The sequence below is a fragment of the Rhinolophus sinicus genome, chromosome 1 (genome assembly GCF_057876585.1).
Source record: "Rhinolophus sinicus isolate RSI-liver-muscle chromosome 1, RSI-T2T, whole genome shotgun sequence".
NCBI classification, from domain to species: Eukaryota; Metazoa; Chordata; class Mammalia; order Chiroptera; family Rhinolophidae; genus Rhinolophus; species Rhinolophus sinicus.
This window is the reverse complement of record NC_142501.1, coordinates 88,127,294-88,144,237: the sequence shown is the minus strand read 5'-3', so window position 1 is coordinate 88,144,237 and position 16,944 is coordinate 88,127,294.

The following is a 16,944-nucleotide window of genomic DNA, read 5'->3' as shown; positions in this document are numbered from 1 at the left end:
CTCTTTGCAAGGATGTAATGATTTTAATATTTTATAGAAGTGTGATTATAACCTCCATATTGTTTTTTAACCTGCTTTTTTTACTCAACAATATATTGGGAACATCATACAAAGTTAATGCACTTTCATCTACAGCATCATTTTAAATGAATGAATAGAATTCCATTGTAAGAACAGATCATAATTTATTTAAACAATCACCTCATTACCAGGCAAGACTTTAAAATTTACTGTTATATTTTGATATACTGGTTGCAGAATTCCATTTCAGATAAATATATTCGCTTTCTCAGTTTCATGGACTCCTGGCATGAATCAAGCCCAGGAGGAAAAAAAATAATTATTGAGCAATCGTCATGCTACTGAATCTATTTTACTAGTCTCTTTAAGCACAAAAGAATGGCTGTTCTCATCAGTCTCTGTCTTCCATGTTATATAACTTGTGAGAGTTTCTAACTGGGCTACTCTGACATTAATTATATCTCCTTTTTTAACTTCGGAAATTATTCAGTGAATGAATAGTGATCCATCTTCCTACAGTTTCCTTGAACCAAAGTGACATGCAGAATATTAACACAGTGCTGGGTTTGGGGAAGAAACGATCCTTGTAAATAAATAGAGCAAGAACTTAGCAGAACATTAACTCACTCTTTGGGGTGTGTCCCATGAATCCTTCCAAAATACCGAGTAAAGTATATGTATCGAGATCCGTCTTCAGAGATGATTCATGTGAGTTCTTTTCCCGTGTCTCATTCCATTTGGTGAAGTGGCTGCTAGCCAGCTGAGCAGCAGGCCTTCTGTCTAGTCACCACTTTTATTGTAAAGCAAAAGTGACTTCCAGGAGACTGTCTCTCGCTGCCTTTAGCTTTGGTTTAGAATGTATATTACAGACATTCCACCTGTTCCTGTTCATCTGACTCCAGGAGAGCTGCTGTTGGCTTTCCAGTCTCCAGTAGTCCCCTTCCTTCACAATAACAACATCCTGGTTACCTTAGGAAACCATGACACCCACTAGTCTCAGCCATGCAGACTGTACGTGACAGATTCCACAGCCACCTCTAATGAGAACCTGATTTCCCTCTCCCTAATCACAGTGATTGATACAGAGCTAATCATAAGACTTAAGCCAGTCCAATCAGAGGTTCTTTGATAGGGATTCTGGGACACAGACACCTTTCCCTTCTATTTGATCTTAGTGAGGCAACATGCTTCCCTCCCCCAGGAGCTAGCGGTACACAGCGTGCAGCACTGAGGAGAGCCAGCCTTCGGTTGAAGGCAGTAGGGATGGGAAGTAACTGAATCCTTCGAGTTGCTGGATCAAATCTTGCCAAAAGTCTATTTTAAATTTGTCCCTTTCAAATATGTGAGCTAATAAATTCTTTTTCTGTCTAAGCAGTCGAGGGAAGGTTTCCTGATGCTTACAGCTGAAAGATACCTGAACTAACTGATGCCATTTGTAAATAAGCTAGCAGACTTCCAGCTTTCTTTCCTTTGATGTCCTTCTTATTATCTACAAATTCTTCTTCCTCTGTAACCCATAGGTTTCCTGCCCATTAAGCTCACACATCCGTTTCTCCTCGCTGCCTTGATATACCTTTCCTCTTTTCATAGGCCCGAAGCATTCAAAGTCATTCTTTTCAAAGCTGCCATCCCTCTCTTCATCCCTAGGAGGTTTTCTGTTTCCAGGAGTGACAAAGAGATAGAACACAATCAATCCCCCAGCTTCGTTCCTCTTTCCTTTCCTAGAGGCAAAGGTCCTCTAGGGACCTTTCTGACTTCAGGAGTTCATTGCTAACCACTGTGGGAAAACACTCACGGAAACAAAATTGCAAGCATTGGGGTGTTTGCACGGGTTGCAGAAATCATTTGCTAGTATTGTCATTGGGCTGTAGGACCTAGCTCCTGGCTGGTTCCAAGGTGTCACCCTCATATGAAAGTTGGCCTAAAACACTTAGCCCAAGAAAATTCAAACTGGTACCTTTGCTTAGTCTGGGGACATTCTGAGTTGCAACCTAAACTTGCATCCTCATTTTTATTTCAGGTATGGATTCCCAGGTCTCTTTAGAAGAGGAAATACTTCCAAACTGGTCCCCAGAAATTATTTTCTTGGGCTTCACGCCACTCTGCGCCTACTTTGTAGACAACCCATCTGCCCTTCTAGGAGAGCTCTCTGACTCGGGCCCTTGGAAATTCGACCCTGGGGCAAATATCACCTATTGTTTATTCCTCAGCATTAAGTCTCTCCCTTCATGGTAAGAATAGCCCAGTTCTTTTAAGGGAGCCACCTCTCTCCCATGCTTAGTCATGTAGTTTAGGTCAGGATGCCCTTAACTCCACAGATAGGCTCTGATTAACTTACCAATCAGCAAAGCTCACATTTGACCACAATGATTGGATGGTCACATGACCCCATTAAGGCCAAAGAGACATGGAAACATTTGTTAAAGCTCTTCATCTCTACTTCAGCATGGCTAGTGTCATCTCCTACAACTTCCTGGATGCCTCTTTAGCTTTAGCCCCCCGGAAGTCCTCCCTTCTTTTCTTGCCCACATCTGTTTTATGCCATGTGCCCCTAGTACTTTGCCAAGACAGATATTAATGCAGATATTAATACCTCTTTTTCTAAACCAGGAGTAGCAAATAGGATTTATCTTGTGGGTCAACTCTGATCAATGAGTATTTTGTCTGAGATCTGTGCTGAGAAAGATTCGGAGGCTGCCTCTGGCTTCAGCAAGAAATTGTGTGGTGATCACTTAGTAATGTCTGTCATGGGCAAGGGGAAAGGGTGACGATGTACCTCATGGTTTTGGTATCACTGCTCTAAGTCAAGGTCAACCCAGCTCCTCTAGCAGTCACATGGCCTCCCATGTGTCTCCGTGCAGCTCCTGGCTGAATGTATCTTTTCCTGGCTCATGACTTATGGGTGCACCCAATACGCTTCTGTTCTTTGTCTAAGGAGCTCATTGAGCTCACAGTCCTCTTGCAGACCTGAAATTATTGACATGCCGTAAGACAAACGACTTGCTTGGCATCCTTTCTGGCTTATATTATTTGCTCTTTCCATCTACTCAAGTTTCTGGTGGCTCATTCAAGTGTCCCAGTGGTGTTCCTCCCTCCTTTCCCCAGCTACAAAGATAATTTCAGGATTATAAATTTACAATATAAAAATAACTTAAACATGAATAGACATAGTTTCCACCAAGAGAACAGGTGAGCTGTTGATAACACACCTACCCTTATCCATAACTAATAAATTTCATCCTTTTCATAGACAGAGCAGGCAAACTTTATTCATGATTCTTTCCTCAAAACCACAGCTAAGTCTTTGGCACTCTAGAAGTTCTAGAGTGTGGTCAGATTCCTGACCAAAATCCATTTGTATTGGCATTTGAGCACTCCAAATGTCTTATGTTTAATCTTGTTTTTAACAAGAGAACTTTCTGTTCTGTGATTATAGACCATTTCTTATATGGGTGTCCAATGTAGTATGATCAGTACCAATTTTCACTTAATATCCCAGCTCAGAGGCAGAGCTGTCTGAGGTCTCACTCACCATTGTCAACAGGTTCTGACCAGTGTTTGGAACAGTGATGTGGGCCCGCTGTGGTATTTGTCTACTGTGAGCCCCTCCCCTCATGGTCTGAGCTGTGGAACGCAAGGGTGCCCGGAGTCTCCTATGAAGACTGGAGAATCTCCATCTCAAGATCCTTAATTGATCACAGCTTCAGAGTCTCTTTCACCACATAAGGTGACAGGTGCTGGGGATTGAGATGAAACATCCTTCAGGGGGCCATTACTCAGACTACCACAGACCTATAGCTATAGGGGGACCTGGTGCTGCCGTAAAAGATCTGCTCAAAAAGAACAAGCTTGGTATTATGTCATTTGCTTGTAACACATTGTAACTGTTAGAAATATGATAAAACTGTGTGCAGTCAACACAATTTAATGAAAATTTTGGAACATAAGTCACGGTTCTCCCTGTGCTGGACCTTTCACGGTTTTGCCCCAGGGTCCAGATCCCTCTCTCAATATAGCCAGAAATCTTGGTTCATCTCCAACTCTGCTGCTTACTGACTTTGTAACCTTGGGGTATTTACTTAAACTCTCCATGTCTTGGGTTCCTTATACATAAAATGGTAATTGTACTTCCAGCACACGGGGATTGTGAGAATTGTGTTAACGTGTATAAAGTGTTTTGAACACTGCTTGCACATAGTTTATGCATGAGTTATTACTATTACTTCAATTTTCCTCTGGGGAAGCACTTGTCCCTTCTGCTCCATGAAAGCCGTGTATGCGAAGGGGCCCCAAATGCCAAAGGAGCTGAGAGGCCAAAGAAGGAAGCAGACAAGTCCAGCTTGTCAGTCGCTGAGTTGAATAGGGAACCTCCAGAAACGCAGTCCTGGGGAGCAGCAGAGCATGTGTCTTTCACCCCCAGGCCACCCACTCATATCACAATTTAGAAATGAACCTACGTGCTTCAAAAAGAATGTGTGGTGCTCAGGGGGAATGAAGGGGCAAGATACCGTGAGGCTGGGGTGCGAGCGTGAGCTAAGAGATAGATAGCATCCAGGAGACGTTTCCCCTAAGGAAGGATTAATGGGAATTCCATGATTAGCACGAAGAAGCTTCTGTACAGATTCCAGAGTCCAACAGAGGGGAGGGGAGAGGATCAAAGGTCCGGGTTCATGCACTCAGAAATTAACATGGTGGATTAGCTTCAAGACATAGTCAGCTATTGAAGATGGAGTGAGTTCTGTCCCCATTCCTTCCTTCAGTCAGTCTATGTGTTTCAGGGAGAGCTGACTCTACCTTTACCTCTGTTTGTGGTCTGACAGCTCACCCAAGCCCTTCCTGAGTCTGGGGTTTGGTGCCCCAATATTTCCAGAAAGAACTTCTTGGCCAGGGATGGAGAGTGGATATGGGCTAACAATCGACTTGCTCCTAATTATTTCTCCCTATTTAGTAAATGAAAGCTCTTCCTTCTATAACTTTAAGTGATCCGTGTTAAAAAAGAAAATAACCCCATAATACACAAATTCAAAATTACTCTGTGAAAGCTGTCTATTCTGGCCTAAAGTGATAGTGGCAGAGTGAATATTTCTGATCCAGCTTTCTCTGTCCTGGTTAGTCCTACTTCTCAGCTTCCAATATGTTGTTGACTCTCTAGTCTGCTATCATCTTCTCTCTCATTCCTTTTGTCCTTGTGGATTTATACCTATTTTATTCTTTTACAGTCTATGGGATTTCAGAAGGGAGAAGAGATTACAGCCTGTGTTCAACCCACTTTATTTAACTGTAAAGTCTTTCCACAAAGTCTTTGAGGAATTAAAGATGCTTTACTGAAAAATGGACAGGTGACATTGTCCTGGGCAGCCCATCTTTTAGAAGTCACTGTACTGCACCAACTTAGGTAGAAATTATAGCTGCAAATCCCAAGAACTAGTTTTGAGAAAATTGAGCACCCAGAAACCTAATCCACTTCAGAGCAAAATGCCTTCATTCTAAAAATGCATAATAATAATAACTTAACATACTAAGAATTAATTCCTGCGCTTTGTTCAATGAGAAGAGTGGTCATGGCACTGCAGCCTGTGTCTCACAAATGAAACCAGCTTGCTTTGGCTCCTATAGACTTACATCCGCATGCTTTCTTTGCTTTAGGAGTTGTCCATGGGGTTCCCAAATAGAGACCAGCTCTCTGTTTTTTTTTTTCGGGGGCTTTTTAAAAAAAAAAAAAAAAAAAAAAAAACACTGTCTTTCTTTGCTGTCTGCCATATGAGAGACTGTGGAGTTAGAGCTAAACAGTCATATCCCCTTGCCCAGTTCTCTCTCTTGTTATCAGCTGTCACCATGTACAAAACAAAAACAAGGAGAAATGAGGACATAATTCAGTTGTCTGAAAATGGCATTCAGGAAATGACAGTTGCTGACTCGTTTACCTTGGAATAATACATCTTGACATTTTGGGCGTCAGAATGAGCTGCCCATTCAGATTATTTTCTATGCCCCCAAGCCCCTCTCACTGGACCTCTCCACACCCAAATGGCACACATAATAAATTATGATACCAGAGGAAGATCCAGGGTTTTTGGTTTGTTTTTTGTTTTTTTTTAATTTATTGGGGTGACAATTGTTAGTAAAATTACATAGATTTCAGGTGTACAATTCTGTATTACATCATCTATAGATCCCATTGTGTGTTCACCACCCAGAGTCAGTTCTCCTTCCATCACCATATATTTGATCCCCCTTACCCTCATCTCCCACCCCCCACCCCCCTTACCCTCTGGTAACCACTAAACTATTGTCTGTGTCTATGAGTTTTTGTTTCTCATTTGTTTGTCTTGATTTTTTACTGTGTTTTGGTTTATATACCACATATCAGTGAAATCATATGGTTCTCTGCTTTTTCTATCTGACTTATTTCGCTTAGCATTATACTCTCAAGATCCATCCATGTTGTCACAAATGTTCCTATATCATCTTTTCTTACCGCCGAATAGTATTCCATTGTGTACATATACCACAACTTCTTTATCCATTCATCTATTGAAGGACATTATGGTTGTTTCCATGTCTTGACCACCGTAAACAAAGCTGCAATGAACATTGGAGCTCATGTGTATTTATCTATAAATGGTTTCAGATTTTTTGGGTAGATACCCAGGAGAGGGATTGCTGGGTCATATGGCAATTCTATTCGTAGTTTTTTGAGGAACGTCCACACTACCTTCCATAGCGGCTGGACCAGTCTGCATTCCCACCAACAGTGTATGAGGGTTTCTTTTTCTCCACAGCCTCTCCAACATTTGTTACTATTTGTCTTGTTGATGATAGCCATTCTGACTGGGGTGAGGTGATATCTCATTGTGGTTTTGATTTGCATTTCTCTGATGATTAGTGATGTTGAACGTTTTTTCATATGTCTATTTGCCATTTGTATGTCCTCTTTGGAAAAATGTCTCTCCAGGTCCTCTGCCCATTTTTCAATTGGGTTGTTTGTTTTTTTGCTGTTGAGTTGCATGAGTTCCTTGTATATTTTGGATATTAGCCCCTTATCGGAGGCACTGTTTGCAAAAATCTTCTCCCATTCAGTTGGTTGCCTCTTTATTTTGTCGATGGATTCTTTTGCTGTGCAGAAGCTTTTAAGTTTCATATAGTCCCATTCGTTTATTTTAGCTTTTACTTCCATTGCCTCTGGAGTCAAATTCATAAAATGCTCTTTGAACCCAGGGTCCATAAGTTTAGTACCTATGTTTTCTTCTATGCAGTTTATTGTGTCAGGTCTTATGCTTAAGTCTTTGATCCATTTTGAATTAAATTTGGTACATGGTGACAAATAGCAGTCCAGTTTCATTCTTTTGCACGTGGCTATCCAATTCTCCCAGCACCATTTATTGAAAAAGCTGTCTTTTCTCCATTGTATGTTTTTAGCTTCTTTGTCAAAAATTATCTGTCCATATTTATGTAGTTTTATTTCTGGGTTCTCAATTCTATTCCATTGGTCTATGTGTCTGTTTTTCTGCCAATACAATGCTGTTTTGATTATTGTAGCCCTGTAGTACAAGCCAAAGTCAGGAAGTGTGATACCTCCATTACTGTTCTTTTTTCTTAAGATTGCTTTGGCTATTCGGGGTCTTTTGTGGTTCCAAACAAATCTGATGATTTCTTGTTCTATTTCTTTAAAAAATGCCATTGGGATTTTGATGGGGATTGCGTTAAATCTGTATATTGCTTTGGGTAATATGGCCATTTTAATTATGTTGATTCTTCCAATCCATGAGCACGGAATGTCTTTCCATTTCTTTGTATCTTCTTCAATTTCTTTCAAAAATGTCTTATAGTTTTCAGCATATAGGTCTTTCACATCCTTGGTTAAATTTATTCCTAGGTATTTTATTCTTTTTGCTGCAATTGCAAAAGGAATTGTTTTTTGTATTTCTCTTTCTGAGATTTCATTGTTAGTATATAGGAAAGCAATGGACTTTAGTACGTTGATTTTGCAGCCAGCAACTTTACTGTATTCGTTGATTGTTTCTAATAGCTTTTTGGTGGAGTCTTTAGGGTTTTCTATATATAGCATCATGTCATCTGCAAAGAGTGATAGTTTAACTTCTTCATTCCCAATTTGGGTGCCTTTTATTTCTTTCTCTTGCCTGATTGCTTTGGCAAGGACTTCCAACACTATGTTGAAAAGCAGAGGTGATAGCGGACAGCCCTGTCGTGTTCCTGAACGTAGAGCAAAGGGCTTCAGTTTTTCACCATTGATTGTGAGATTAGCTGAGGGCTTGTCATATATGGCCTTCATTATGTTAAGGTATTTTCCTTCTATGCCCATTTTATTAAGTGTTTTAATCATAAATGGATGTTGTATCTTGTCAAATGCTTTTTCTGCATCAATTGATATAATCATATGATTTTTGTCCTTTATTTTGTTTTTGTGATGTATCACATTAATGGATTTGCGGATGTTGAACCATCCTTGTGCCCCGGGGATGAACCCCACTTGGTCGTGATGAATAATCTTTTTGATGCATTGTTGTATTCGATTTGCTAGAATTTTATTTAGGATTTTTGCATCGGTATTCATCAGAGATATTGGTCTATAGTTTTCTTTTTTTGTGCTGTCCCTACCAGGTTTGGTATCAGCGTAATGTTGGCCTCATAAAATGAGTTAGGGAGTACTGTCTCTTCTTCAATTTTTTGGAAGAGTTTGAGCAGGATTGGTATTAGATCCTCTTTGAAGGTTTGGTAGAATTCACTAGTGAAGCCATCTGGTCCTGGACTTTTGCTTTTGGGAAGGTTTTAGATGACTGATTCAATTTCATTACTGGTGATCGGTCTGTTTAGATTTTCCAGTTCTTCATGGTTCAGCCTTGGAAGGCTATATGTTTCTAAGAACTTGTCCATTTCTTCTAGGTTATTGAATTTGGTGGCATATAGTCCTTCATAGTATTCTTGGATGATCCTTTGTATTTCTGTGGTGTCCGTGATAACTTCCCCTTTGTCGTTTCTGATTTTGTTAATTAGTGTCTTCTCTCTTTTTATGTTAATGAGTCTAGCCAAAGGTTTGTCAATTTTGTTAATCTTTTCAAAGAACCAGCTCTTTGTCACATTAATTTTTTCTATTGTCTTTTTGTTCTCTATTTCATTTAGTTCTGCTCTGATTTTTGTTATTTCCTTTCTTCTGCTGACCTTGGGTTTCATTTATTCTTCTTTTTCTAGTTCTTTAAGGTGTAAGGTGAGGTTATTTATCTGGGATTTTTCTTGTTTCTTGAGATAGGCCTGTAATGATATAAATTTCCCTCTTAAAACTGCTTTCGCTGCATCCCAAAAATTTTGGTAGGATGTATTTTCATTGTCATTTGTTTGTATGTATCTTTTGATCTCTCCTCTAATTTCTTCTTTGACCCAGTCGTTCTTTAAAAGTATGTTGTTTAATCTCCATATATTTGTGTTTTTTCCCACTTTCTTTTTGTAGTTGATATCCAATTTCAAAGCCTTGTGATCAGAGAATATGCTTGGTATGATTTCAATCTTCTTAAATTTGCTGAGGCTGATTTTATGTCCCAATATATGGTCTATCCTTGAGAATGGTCCATGTATACTAGAAAAGAATGTATAGTCTGATGTTTTAGGATGAAGTGCTCTATAAATGTCAATTATGTCCATTTCATTTAATGTGTCATTTAGGGCTGCTATTTCTTGATTTATTTTCTGTTTGGATGATCTATCCATAGCTGTCAATGATGTATTTAAGTCCCCTAGTATGATTGTGTTTTGGTCAATTTCTCCTTTAGTTCTGTTAGAAGTTGCTTGGTATATTTCGGTGCTCCCTGATTGGGGGCATACATATTGATGACTGTTAGGTCTTCTTGTTGTATAGTCCTCTTTACCATTATGAAATGTCCATCTTTGTCTCTTGTTATCTTTTTCACCCTGAAGTCTGTTTCATTTGATATCATTATGGCTACACCTGATTTTCTCTGGATACCATTTGCTTGGAGTGTCAATTTCCACCCTTTCACTTTGAGTCTATGCTTGTCCTTGTAGCTGAGATGTGTCTCTTGGAGACAGCATATGGTTGGGTTTAGTTTTTTGATCCAATCTGCTACTCTGCGCCTTTTTATTGGTGAGTTCAGTCCATTAACATTTAGGGTGATAATTGATATGTGAGGATTTCCTGTCATTCTATCTTTAGTTTTCTGGTAAGGCTGTGTCTCCATTGTTTCTTTGCCTTTTTGTTGTTGTCTATTATTTCTGTATGGTGGTATTCTATGATGTTTCCCTCTGTTTCTTCTTTTATTACAGTATATATTTCAGTTCTGGATTTTTTTTTTCTTTTGAGTGGTTACCCTTAAGTTTATGTAAAAGAAAGTTTGATATTTAGCATATTCCATTTTCTGCAGCATGCTTACTTTCTCCATTCCCATATTCCAGTTCAGGCCTTTACTTTCCCCCTTTTTATGTTTTGGTTGCCACAAATTGTCCCTGTTGATGGTGGTCGAATAGCCTTCTTTAGTGTTTCTTGTAGAGCAGGTCGTGTATTAGAAAATTCCCTCAGCTTCTGTGTGTCTGGAAAGGTCTTTATTCCTCCATATCTAAAGGATGTCTTTGCTGGATATATTATTCTTGGCTCATAATTTCTCTCTTTTAATAGTTTGAATATTTGGTTCCACTCCCTCCTGGCTTGTAGAGTTTCTGCTGAAAAATCTGATGATACTCTAATGGGCTTTCCTTTGTAAGTTACCGTCTTCTTTTCCCTGGCTGCCTTGAGGATTCTTTCTTTGTCGTTGATTTTAGACAGCTTCAATACAATGTACCTTGGAGAAGGCCTGATGGGATTGAGGTAATTAGGTGTTCTATTTGCTTCTTGGATTCGAGGGTCCAGTTCTGTCCACAAATTTGGGAAGTTCTCATCGACAATTTGTTTGAATATATTCTCTGTTCCCTTCTCTCTTTCTTCTCCTTCTGGTATGCCCATTATTCTTATATTGCTCTTTCTGATGCAGTCAGAAAGTTCTTGTAGAGTTCTTTCATTTCTTTTAAGTCTCAAGTCTCTTTCTTCTTCCATCTGTGTAATTTCCAGGTTTCTATCTTCGATGTCACTGATTCTTTCCTCCATCTGGTCAACTCTACTACCTAAGCTGGTTATTTCATTCTTTATTTCTTCTATTGAGTTCTTAATCTCCAGAAATTCTATTTGGTTCTTTTTCAAAATTTCAATCCCTTTCGTAAAATGCTCATGTTGTTCTTTGATTGTATTTCTGAGTTCATTTAACTGCCTTTCTGTGTTTTCTTGCATCTCGTTGAGCTTTTTCAGAACTGCAATCTTGAATTCTCTGTCATTTAAGTCACATATTTCCATATCTTTAAGTTCCTTTTCTGGAGACTTTTCACTTTCTTTCTGAGCTGTCTTGTTGCCTTGGTTATTCATGGCAATTACTGATTTACTATTTGTCTTCCTAGACATCTACAGAAGTGGCTTCTGCAACAGGTTGATAGGAAGAGGTCTTTCTTTTGTTTTCCAGTACTTGTTGGTAGAATGTTTTATTTTCTCTCCGACTGCAGCCTTTTTTTCTCTCTCACAAGGTAGTGTTATGTTTTCTCTGCACTATTCCAGCTTCTCACACAATGGGGGGATTCCCTAGGAGACGGGCTTCTCCTGTGTTAATAGTTCATCTAGGTCACAGGGCACAGTGTCCGTGTGGGTATGCAGAGAGCTTTTGATGTTCCAAAGCTCTTCCTGCACCAGATTCAGAGCCCGTATGTTTCAGCAGTTCTGTTTAGTCCTGCAGGGATCCGCCCAGATAGGTGGGGTCAGGGGCGGGGTGAGTTGTGAGAGGTGGCCCAGAGCAATGGCGGCGACCACCACCACAGCCGGTCCTGCTTCCACAGCTCTCTCCCCTTTGCCGGAACTAGTTAGGCTGTGAATTTGTGTCTGCGGTCCACAGTTCTCAAAATAGCAAATTTTCTGTTGTTTTGATCTGACACTGCTACTGTTCCGCTTCTAGCACCGGGCAGGTGGGGGCGGGGCGAGCTCTGGGAGGGGAGGGAGGGGGCGGCTAGTCTCAGTGCCTAAGGCTCCGTTCTCTGTTCGGCAGTGAGGGCTTAAACCACCGTTTTCAGCCTTCTTCCCTCAGTCTTTTCTCCGAGGTCTCTGCCGTGAGCGTTGGGTTCAGCCGTGTTATATGCTGCCCCTCAGCCCTGTGGGCCATAAGCAGAGCCCTAGCAGTCCGAGTTCCTCCCTCTCCCGCAGCTGCGGTAGTTCCGGGAAGCAGCGAGCTCGGAGCACTGAGCGAGGTCTGCGTTTTGCGCTTGCGCAGCTCCGTCTCTCTCCCTTCCCTCCTCCCCCCACTCATGCGATTCCCCCACCTTTAGGTGAATTCAGTAGTGGGCCTCTTCGTCTTGCCTGTCTGCTGTGCAGGGAGTCCTTTGTGGAGTTATTGTTCAATTAGTTGTAAATTACAGGGGAGATTTACAGAGGCTCACCTCACGCCACCATTTTGATCTTTTTTTTTAACATTCAATATTATTTTATATTAATTTCAGGTGTGCAGCATAGTGGTTGGACCTTTATATAATTTACAAAGTGATCCCCCTGACTAGAACCCCCCTGGTAGTAACTTTACATAATTATTACCATATTATTGATTATATCCCCTATGCTTTACTTTACATCCCCATGACTATTTTATAACTACCAGTTTGTATTTCTTAATCCCTTCACCTTTTTCCACCCTGCCCCCAACACCCCTCCCATCTATCACCCCAATAAATCTAGTACTCATCTGACACCATACTCAATTATTACAATATTATTGACAACATTTCTTATGCTATACCCTACATCCCCATAACTACCTTGTAGCAACCAATTTGTACTTCTTAATCCCTTCCCTTTTTTCACCCATTCCCAAGCACCCTCCCATCTGGCAACCATCAAAATGTTCTCTGTATCTATGAGTTTGTTTCTATTTTGTTTCTTTGTTTATTTCATTCTTTAGAGTCCACTTATAAGTGAAAACATATGACATTTGTCTTTCACTGTCTGATTTGCTATACTCAGCACAGTACCCTCTAGGTTTATCTGTGTTACCGCAGATGGCACGATTTCATTCCTTTTTATGCAGGAGTAACATTCCATTATACATATATACCGGGGGTGCCAAAAAATGTATACAAGTGGACACTTTGGTCAACATTGCTCAAATAGTAATTCACCGTAATCAGGAGTGCTGGATGCTGATGGTAACCACTTTGAGCACTTCTTGTCATTGCAGAAGTCAAACATGACTTCTATTCATCTTTTGTTCTCAGTATATATTGAGTATTACAATTTTAACACAGTTTTCCTATCTTAAAATGTGTATATATTTCTTTGGATATAAATATAAGATCAGAGCCAGTGAGGCTGTCAGTGAGTAAGTCTGTGCACGGGCTCTCTAATAGGAGCGCCTTGGAGTGTAGCTGCCCTCCGTCCCACTCAGCCACAGATCTGCTGGTTTTCACAGCCAGAAATTATGGGGACTCCTCTCCCTGGCCCTGGAACCCTTGGCTGGGAGCCTGGTATGGCTGTGGTACCACTCGCTTCTTTTTTTTGGTGGGGGGGGGACCCTCCACAGCTGAGATATTTCTCCTGATTTTTAGTGGTCACACATGAGTGTGGGACCAGCCTGTTCTGAGTCTTTGCCCGTCCTACCAGTCTTGAGGTGGCGTCTATATGTTCTTAGTTGTAAGGCTTTGGTTCAGCAAGATTTCAGGCAATTCTCAATGATGGTTGTTTTGTAGTTTATTTGTAATTTTGATGTGGTTGTGAGAGAAAGTAAGCGCAGTTGTTTGCCTACTCTGCCACCTTGACTGGAACTCCAGGAAAATCCAGGTTTTAAGTAAACTAAAGCTTATACAATTTGGGGAGAGATGTTCTTCCTTTGGAAAGAGAATGCAAAATAATGAACATAAAATTAAATATGAAGTAGGATATTTATTTAAAATGGGAAAAGAAATTATAGAAATTACAAAATGTAAAAAGCTGATAAATACAACAAAAATCTAGAAAAGTAATATCTTTATTGTTTGACTACTTGACAAATCTCTTTAGTACCTTTATCTCTATATTTTTTGGGCAAAATATCTCTATATACTTCTGCATAAGGCAATGATTTTATAATATTATGTGCTATAGAAAAATAATTCAGTCTTTCTTTGAGCATGATTGAATAATTATTTTTATTTTAAATAAATATATAAAATAAATAAATATAAATTTAAAAAATAAATTTATTATTGATAGATTAAAAAGGCTTTTCAGACTCAGAACTGGTCATTGGTAAGTCATGAACATTTTAAAAATTGCTGTCAAGTTTGGGAAACATCAAATTTTTTTCATATATGAGCTGTAAGATTTCATGCACATTTCAAGTTTTCTTGCACAGGGACTAATCTTAAAAACTTTTTGAGTTGATGACCCCATTAAGCAGTTTGTCCTTGGTAACCCCATTGTACTGCTGGATTATGTTGTCAGTATTTTGTGTTAGATCAAGAAAAACTAGATTATAAAATGATATAAAAGCTTATTCTTTACTTCTATTCAAAACTTATCTTTTTCTCTTTATGAATTACTAATTTAGGTATAATTTGAAATGAAAGGTTTTTGACTTACAATTTACTTCTCAATGTCAGAATGATTTCTATTGATTTTATTGTTTCTTTATGACTTCCTTCTCTCCTGATCCCTGGCTCCATTCCACACAATGAGGGGCACTCTCCACCATACGTGGACACTCTAGCTTTATCCATAACCTCCAGCAACCAGCCAGGCCTTGGCCACCTCTTGGGCCTAGGGGTGTGCACTCCATAGCGTGGTCCACTCTTGGAAGGCGAGAGACTCAGGAAGGGGACAATGTAGATCCTGGAAGCAAGTCCAGAGCCATTAGGGTAGGGAATTATGTGGTCCCCGGTACTCCAAGTAGGAACAGGAAGCAGAGGGGCCATAAATTCCAGTTGAGTATATCCCCTTGACCTTGTGGACTTATCTTGAGGGGATGGGTGGAGCAGGAGGAGAGGCAGAGTGAGGCCCCCTTAAGTGTGGGGCCCAGGGCAGGAGCGTCTGTTGCCTGGGTTCAAAGGCAGCACTGATCCCAACCTCAACCTTCCTCTAACCAGATCTCCAAAATGCCCACACCCACTCCAATTTCACCCAACATGGGGGGAAGTGGGATGCAAATTTTACTAAAACTTGAGACTATGTTGAAGACATTACTAAGGCCCTCCAGGGTCTCAGAAGGGGCCGATGTTAGTGAGGCATATCATTGGTTTCACAGTAAATTGCCTCTGTACAGTTTGTAGCATTTATCTGGTGATATACGGCATGTTGAATGAGAACCAGCTTCAAAGCTGGACCTCAGATTAACATTTTTGTTCTCATGCAGAACCAAAGTTTCCAGGGAACCCTGAGCTGATCCCGCACCTACACCCTCAGAACCATCCCTTGCTTTTCCCTTGCTGTTCTGTGTACGTCAGCAGGCCAACACCAGGCTGAAGGAGGTTGAGGGGGCAGGGGAGAAGCCAGCATATTTCCTCCTGTTTCGTTCTGCCTGAGGCCTCTTCCTCATGTCTCTAACTCTCACTGGACAGACCTCTCTGCTTCATGATTCCAGCTTTTCCTGGGTGACCCTGGTTCAATTAACACCACCTCCTCATTTTGTCCTTCTAGCTCGGTGGTTCTCAAGCAGGGATGTTTCTGTCTACCACCGCTCCTCCCTCCCAACCCCCCTGCAAAAAAAAAATAACCTCAAGGGACGTTTACATAGCAATGTCTAAAAACACTTTTGTGTTTCACAACTTGGGGGGAGGTTGCTACTGACATCTAGTGGATAGAGGCCAGAGATAAGGCTAAACATCCTATGATTCACAGGACAGCCCCCCACAACAAAGGATTATCTGGCCCAAAATGCCACCCGCTCTGGCCTAAGGCAGTAGTGGTTCCTTTAGTTGTTAATCTCAGGTTTGTCTCATTGTCCTGTTTGGTGTTCAGGGCTTCCATTAAGTGTAACCAATTCCCTGTATTAAATTCTCTCTGTTGAAATAGTTAAAGTAGCTTCTGTTTTCTTGGTTAGACTGACTAATGCCTCCCCAGAGTATTAGCTTCTTTTCTTTTTTCTTCTCTAGTCAAATCAGTCAATGATAATTTCTCCACCACCTCCAGATGGATTCTAGATATTTTCACCTCTCTGTCTATATTAGTCAAGTTCCCCCCCCAAAAAAAAACAGAACAAATAGGATAGATAGATAGATAGATAGATAGATAGATAGATAGATAGATAGATAGATAAAAGGGATTTATTATAGGTATTGGCTCAAGTTGTTATAGAGGCCGAGAAATCCCACAATCTGTCATCTGCAAGCTGGAGAACCAGGAAAACTGGTGGTGTAATTCAATCTGTGTCCAAAGACCCAAGAACCACGGGGTGAGGGCAAGAGAAGATGGACATGCCAGCTCAAGCAAAGAGCAAATTTGCCCTTCTTCTGCCTTTTGGGTCTATTCATGCCCTTAATGGATTGTATGTTGCCCACCTGCATTAGCAAACGTCATCTGCTTTATTCAATTTACCAATTCAAATGCTAATGTGTTCCAAAAGCACCCCCATACACCCAGAAATATGTTTTACCATCTATCTGGGCATCCTTTATTCCAGTCAAGTTGACACATAAAATTAACCATCACACCATCCTACTCTTTCAGTTAAGAATTTTATAGTTTTTACAGAGTACTTTTTAATTAATAGACAATTTTATTATATAATGAGGCTCATCCAGGGTTATAAATAAGCAGGAGAAAATGCATAACTTTCTTTTATTAAATAAAAATAGAGCACTCAAATTAATATAATCCAATTTCCACTCTTTGGAATACATTATTATAAAAATGTATTCGAG